This window comes from Babylonia areolata, chromosome 18 (genome assembly GCF_041734735.1).
Source record: "Babylonia areolata isolate BAREFJ2019XMU chromosome 18, ASM4173473v1, whole genome shotgun sequence".
NCBI classification, from domain to species: Eukaryota; Metazoa; Mollusca; class Gastropoda; order Neogastropoda; family Buccinidae; genus Babylonia; species Babylonia areolata.
This window is the reverse complement of record NC_134893.1, coordinates 6570717-6578216: the sequence shown is the minus strand read 5'-3', so window position 1 is coordinate 6578216 and position 7500 is coordinate 6570717. Positions and strand designations below refer to the sequence as shown.

General features: G+C 41.1%; 1 protein-coding gene across 2 annotated transcripts in view; it reads right to left on the bottom strand.

Annotated features, from left to right (window-relative positions):
• Positions 1–7500, bottom strand: part of LOC143292404 (ankyrin repeat and fibronectin type-III domain-containing protein 1-like) — a 383404-nt gene that overhangs the window by 186403 nt on the left and 189501 nt on the right. The window contains exon 1 of one of the 2 annotated variants that reach the window (XM_076602645.1): positions 1–367. This exon is cut by the window's left edge and continues 1300 nt beyond it. The exons of the other annotated variant lie outside the window; for it this stretch is intronic. The gene's annotated coding sequence lies outside the window, so the exon portion shown is untranslated. Of the gene's footprint in view, positions 368–7500 lie in introns of those variants that run through there. 2 annotated transcript variants of the gene reach the window in all.

Sequence of the window (7500 nt, the reverse complement as noted above, 5' to 3'; positions counted from 1 at the left end):
ACCATTGCAAAATGTGTCTGACACAGTTGATCATTCGCGAAATAGCTGAGTGAGCAAAACAATTGACAGATGTCTATACGCACGGTATTTAAAAAGGTTAGATTTTAATGACCCCACTGCCTCTGATCAGGGCCATCGAGGCAGTGAATTCATATTCACCGTGTCTTGGGTTCTACACAGGAAGACGGGACCCAGTCCTCTCGTTCCGTCCTTCATCAGCCTTCCCCAACCCAAGTCAGCGGCCTGGAACCCTGATCACTGGCTTCACTGGGTCACAAGTCCAACACAACCTGAGCGATTCTGATCCGGCGACACACACTGATACAGGATTCGGCAAATCCTAACTGAATTCCACCTGGTTCTGGGAAGTCAGGTAAACTTCAGTTCAGGGCCGGTTAGCATGGGGCGATCTGTGCAGTGCAAAGTTTGCTTGGAGTTGAGATTGCTACTAAGTATATAGAATTCACCGTGGTGTTGGGACATTCTTAGCGGTAAGCAAAGTTACTAAGTACATAGAAGTTACTGTGGAGTTGGGAAAATTCTTAGCGGAAAGCAAGGTTACTAAGTACATAGAATTTACTGTGGAGTTGGAACATTCCTAGCGGTAAGCAAAGTTACTAAGTACACAGAATTTACCGTGGAGTTGGGATATTCTTAGCGGTAAGCAAAGTTACTAAGTACATAGAATTTACTGTGGAGTTGGGACATTCTTAGCGGTAAGCAAAGTTACTAAGTACATAGAATTTACTGTGGAGTTGGGACATTCTTAGCGGTAAGCAAAGTTACTAAGTACATAAAATTTACTGTGGAGTTGGGACATTCTTAGCGGTAAGCAAAGTTACTAAGTACATAAAATTTACTGTGGAGTTGGGACATTCTTAGCGGTAAGCAAAGTTACTAAGTACATAGAATTTACTGTGGAGTTGGAACATTCTTAGCGGTTAGCAAAGTTACTAAGTACATAAAATTTACTGTGGAGTTGGGACATTCTTAGCGGTAAGCAAAGTTACTAAGTACATAAAATTTACTGTGGAGTTGGGACATTCTTAGTGGTAAGCAAAGTTACTAAGTACATAGAATTTACCGTGGAGTTGGGACATTCTTAGTGGTTAGCGAAGTTACTAAGTACATAGAATTTACTGTGGAGTTGGGACATTCTTAGCGGTAAGCAAAGTTACTAAGTACATAGAATTTACTGTGGAGTTGGGACATTCTTAGTGGTTAGCAAAGTTACTAAGTACATAGAATTTACTGTGGAGTTGGAACATTCTTAGCGGTAAGCAAAGTTACTAAGTACATAGAAATTACCATGGAGTTGGGACAATCTTAGCTGTAAGCAAAGTTACTAAGTACATAGAATTTACCGTGGAGTTGGAACATTATCAGCGGTGAGCAAAGTTACTAAGTACATAGAATTTACCGTGGAGTTGGGACATTCTTAGCGGTAAGCAATAATATCGCTTATATGTATTTGGTATGTTACCTAAATAAATCAGCAGCATGAGGAGATTCACATATACGTGTATGGGACTGTTGATATGCGTGCATGCATACAGATGCGCATTTGTTTGTATACGTACGTGAATGCGTGTGTGATTGTGAGTGTGATTGTATGTGTGTGTGTGTGTGGGGGGGGGGCATTGACAGCTATAGATAAATAGTTATCCGTCTCTCTAATATAAACATAGAGAGACCAATCTGACACACAGATATATAGATGACATACAAATAATTATATCGATTCCACTCAACACCAGTCACTTTCAAAAGTATCAAGGTTTTTACACACAAAAGATACACACACACACACACACACATATATATATATATATACACACACACACACACACACACACACACACACACATATATATATATATATATATATATATATATATATATGTATATATATAGATAGATACATACATACATACATACATACATACATACACACACACACACACACACACACACACACACACATATATATATATATATATATATATATATATATATACATTTTATTCATGGTAATTCTGTACATCAATGACGAGCTAGTAGCGTCTGTGGACACAGGGTATGGAAGCGCAGGAGAGAGGGGAGGGAGGAGAAGAAGAAGAAGAAAAAAAAGGTCTATAAAATGAAAGAGGTCTTTGACTTAAGCCACAGTAAGTGTACTGTTGAGTGGGTTTGCTTTAAGTACTCTTGACAGGAGCTGGTTGTCAGTTGCGGCCGGCCGGTCGGTCGGTCGGTCGGACCGGGGACATGTTTAACTCTTCAGGCAAAAAAAAGCGGGGTTATAGCGCTGGGGGTTAGCGTCCTTGGTTTTGGTTTCCTTTCACTGTCGTCAGTGTTTGGGGAAGGACTTTATGGGTTTTGAGTACGCTACTGACAGGCGCTCTAGCACGTACACATACACACTTACACAGATAGACGGACACACACACACATACACACACATACACACACAAATACACACATACGCACACACACACACACACATTCACACGCACGCACGCGCATGCACGCTTGCGCACGCGCGCGCACACACACACACACACACACACACACACACACACACACACACACACACACACACACACACACATACATACATACATACATACATACATACACTGAAGAAAGGAGAATAAAGAAAAAGGATGAATAAGCTTCATCAGTGTGTGCTAGTGAGAGACAGGCAGACAGACAGACGGAGAAATAGATGAAGAAGAAGAAGAAGAAGAAGAGAGACAAGACAAGACAAGACAAGACAAATTCTTTATTTCGAGGATAATAGATAAGCACTGGTGTGCATTTTTTACATCCAGTCCCCGCCCTGAATAGGGTCTACACTACACAATATTTAATAAAATGAAAGCATGGTGTTAGTGAAGATACACAACAGAGGGGAAAAAAACCACAAATCAAAACAAAAACAACAACCACACACACACACACACACACACACACACACACACACACACACACACACACGTCTTGTCTTGCCTTATCTTGTCTTGTCTTGTCTAGAGAGAGAGGGGGAGGGAGGGGGGAGAGAGGGAGGGAGAGAGAGAGCGGGAGAGAGAGAGAGGGTGGAGAGAGAGAGGGGGGGGGAGAGAGGGTGGAGACAGAGAGTGGGGGGAGAGATGGAGGGGGAGGAGAGAGAGAGAGAGAGAGAGAGAGAGAGAGAGACAAAGTGCGAGTGAAGCAGAGAACGCAATTGCCAGCCACGTACACGACCTTGAGGCAAAGGCACCTGACTCTTTGAAACTTTTAACCGGGGATTTTAATCACTGTTCTCTTAAAAAGACACTTCCAAATTTTTACCAGCATGTTACTGTCCCAACCCGCGAGAACAAGACAATTGATTTGTTTTATTCTAATGTACCGGATTCTTATTCTTCTGTACAGCTGCCACCCCTTGGACGTTCTGACCACAGCCTAACCTATCTGTTGCCACGTTACAGACCTTTAGTGAAACGTCAGCCGCCTGTGAAAGTGTCAGTGCGTGACTGGTCAGCTGACTCCATTGACACCTTAAGAGGCTGTTTTGAGTGCACAGACTGGAATGTGTTTGTTGAGGCCACGGACAATGTATGTGAATTAACAGATACAGTTACAGATTACATTAAGTTTTGTGAAGATTGTGTTGTTCCAGCTAGAGATGTTAAAATTTTTGCCAATAACAAACCCTGGATTTCGAAACGGATCAAAGGTACTCTTAATGCTAAGAAAAGTGCTTTTAAGGGAGGGGTAAAAGAAGAGATTAAGGAAGCACAAAGACAGGTTAAGAAAGACTTGCAAGAGGGCAGAGAAAACTATAAGCGGAAAATAGAAAACAAATTACTCAGCAACAACATGAAAGGGGTGTGGGAAGGGATGAAACTAATGAGTGGATACAAAGGTAGGAAGGGGGGGAAAGAAACGGTTTTATCATCATCAGAAGAAGAAGCAAACAAACTGAATGACTTTTTTGCTCGTTTTGATTGTCACGATTTTAGCGCAGAAAGACAAGATTTAAGTGATATTTTAAATGTTAAGAAGGACGAATGCATTGTTGTGTCTGAAGAGGAAGTGCTTTCACAATTAAAACGAGTGAAACTAAACAAAGCACCTGGTCCTGATATGATCCGATCAAATACACTGAAATACTGTGCAGCTCAGCTCTACCAGATTTTAACAATTATTTTTAATCAGTCTCTTAGTGAATGCAAAATACCATCTATCTGGAAAACTTCCTGCATTATACCTGTACCTAAGAAAACACATGTTTCATGTATGAATGACCTCCGTCCTGTAGCACTGACATCTGCTGTGATGAAAGTTTTTGAAAGAGTGATACTTGTCTATCTGCAGGAGTCTGTCAAACCATTTTTAGACCCCTTGCAATTTGCATACAGGAGAAACAGATGTACGGATGATGCAATACTGTTTGTCTTGAACAAAATCTATGAACACCTAGACAAATCAAATACCTGTGTCCGCTTGATGTTCTTTGATTTTTCTAGTGCTTTTAATACAATTCAACCTCACCTCTTAGCAAAAAAGCTGATGCACATGGGACTCGCTTTTCCGACGATTTTATGGGTTTTAGACTATCTTACTAAAAGGCCTCAGTTTGTAAAATTAAATGATTTTATGTCTACTGTCTCTTTCACAAACACAGGTGCACCACAAGGTACAGTCCTCTCGCCTTTTCTTTTTACCTTGTATACGGCTGAATGCAGAAGTCTGACCAATTCGTGTCCCCTCGTTAAGTTTGCAGATGACTCCGCACTGACAGGACTTATTACTGATGACGATGACACTGACTACCGAAGAGAAATTGACAGGTTTGTGAACTGGTGTGAAGAAAATTTCCTTGAGCTGAATGTTAGCAAAACCAAAGAGCTTGTAATCGACTTCAGAAAAAAGAAATCAACTTTAAGTAAAATCATCACAAAAATGAAGTGGTCGAACAAGTAGACTCATACAAATATCTCGGTGTGATAATCGACAATAAGCTGTCTTGGAATGAAAACTCAACTGCACTCATTAAAAAGAGCAACAGTCGCATGTACTGTCTTAGAAAAATGAAATCTTTTAATGTATGCAAGCAGATGCTCCAAATGTTTTACACATCTGTTGTCTGTAGTGTTTTAACATACGGAGCCGTGTGCTGGGGGGGAAACCTGACCAAACATGACAAAGACAGGTTGGAAAAAGTCATTAGGAAAGCGGGTGGGGTGGTGGGTATAAGACAAGACACCTTTAGCGACATGCACAATAGAAAACTGACTGACAGACTAATAACAATTTTGACCGACGTAAGACACCCACTACATGATGACATTAATAGCAGAAGGTCAGACATAAGTGGTAGGTTTAGAGCTCCACGCGCAAGAACATCTCGATACATTAATTCATTTATTCCTACAGCCATTCGCGCACACAATCAAAACATCCAATACACTAAGTGAACCCTCCCACCCCCCAAGCCCCCTCGCCACAGCAACACCTGAACTTCACCAGCAGACGAGTGTATGGGAGCAGACATTATGCGTGCATGTGGGACTGAGCGGGTGAGCACGGGCAAGCAAGCATTTGTGTGTGTGTGTGATCGGAAGTGATTTTTAAATATTTTCTTATTTTACTTGGATTTCATGTATCTTAATGTTAATGTTCTAATCTTACTGGCGTGACATATGTTATGTGCATGCATACGTTGTTTGTGTGTGTGTGAGTGTGTGTGTGTGCGTGTGTGTGTGTGCGTGTGTGTGTGTGTGTGTGTGTGTGTGTGTGTGTGTGCATTTTACTTATATATACGATTTATTCCCTTGATGTTTTTATTTATGTATTGTTGTACAATACCTTATGGTCTTAACGTGTGTGTGTGTGTGTGTGTGTGTGTGTGCATGTGTGTGTATGTGTGTGTGGGTGTGTGTGCGTGCGTGCGCGCATGTCATTTTTAGTAATCTTATACCCTTTTTTGTTGTTGGATGTTTTCATTTGTTAATATTGTTGTGCAATACCCTATTGTCTTAACATGAGTATGTGTGTGTGGGGAGTGGGGGGGTTAGTATATCGTCAGCTATTGGGAATTCTTATTTGACTAGTTTTAATCTCTTCTTATGTTGCGCATGATTTTATGCCAGTGTTTACAATGAGCCTGTGATTGCACAACTTAATTTCCATGTGGATTAATAAAGTGTTTTTGATTTGATTGATTTGAAAGAGGGGAGAGAGAGAAAGTGAGAAAGAGAGAGATAGACGACGTAAAAACAAAAGCAACATTTTCCCGTGGAGTATGCAAACACAGAAAACGTATCATAAAACGTCTGTCAGATACGTAGGATATCAAAAACACACTGCACTGCACAGCCCCCCCCCCCCACACACCCCCCACCCCCCCACCCACCCCCACACACACACCCCTTCTCCCCGCCCTCCCGCCGCCCCTCGAACATGGAAACACCCAACGAAAACGGAGTATGGCTGCCTACATGGCAGGGTAAAAACGGTCTTACACGTGAAAAGCCCACTCGTGTACATACGATTGAACGTGGTAGTTGCAGCCCACGAACGAAGAAGAAGATGGAAACTTCCACAAAATCAAGACCTAAGCACTGAACAACGTGATTTTAATTGACTCACTTGTGTAAACAAAGTGAGTCTATGTTTTAACCCGGTGTTCGGTTGTCTGTGTGTGTGTGTGTGTGTGTGTGTGTGTGTGTGCGTGAGTGTGTGTGTGTGTCTGTGTGTGTCCGTGTGTCCGTGTGTCCGTGGTAAACTTTAACATTGACATTTTCTCTGCAAATACTTTGTCAGTTGACACCAAATTTGGCATAAAAATAGGAAAAATTCACTTCTTTCCTGTCATCTTGTTTAAAACAATATTGCACCTTTGGGATGGGCACAAAAAAATAAAAAAAGAAGCCTAATTATATGCAAACTGCATTTACTGTTATATTTATATTTTTTTGTATTCTCTAAACTTGGCACTTTGACCTCTTATTCTGACACAACAACAAGAGGAGTCATTATTATCATTTTTTTTGTTCAAACAGGAACTTCTTTTGCTAAGCATGGAATTTTTATTTATTTTGCAAACGTTTTGGTGCAGATAGTAAAAAAAAAGGGAAATTACTCTGTAATTAATGCTAGGGGACTTAATTTATCACAAGTGAGTCTTGAAGGCCTTGCGCCTCTCTTGTTAAGGTTTGCAAGCCAACAAAGCGTCGTCAAACTGTTCACATCTTGCAAAAACAAAAATCATCGTCCCCCTCTCTAGTGGCTGTTTGCATTCCGAGCAAGGCAACCCATAGCGTACAGCGGTAGATTACATAAGCGATAAGTATTAAGTTTGCTTTGCGTTAAACACGTTTCCTGAGACTTCAGCTAAAATTCCACCCGTTGTTAACTTCGCTGCGGAACCTTTAACTCTCTCCATACGAACGGCGAAAGAGACGACGTTAACAGCGTTTCACCCCAATTACCATCATCAAAATATTGCAAGTG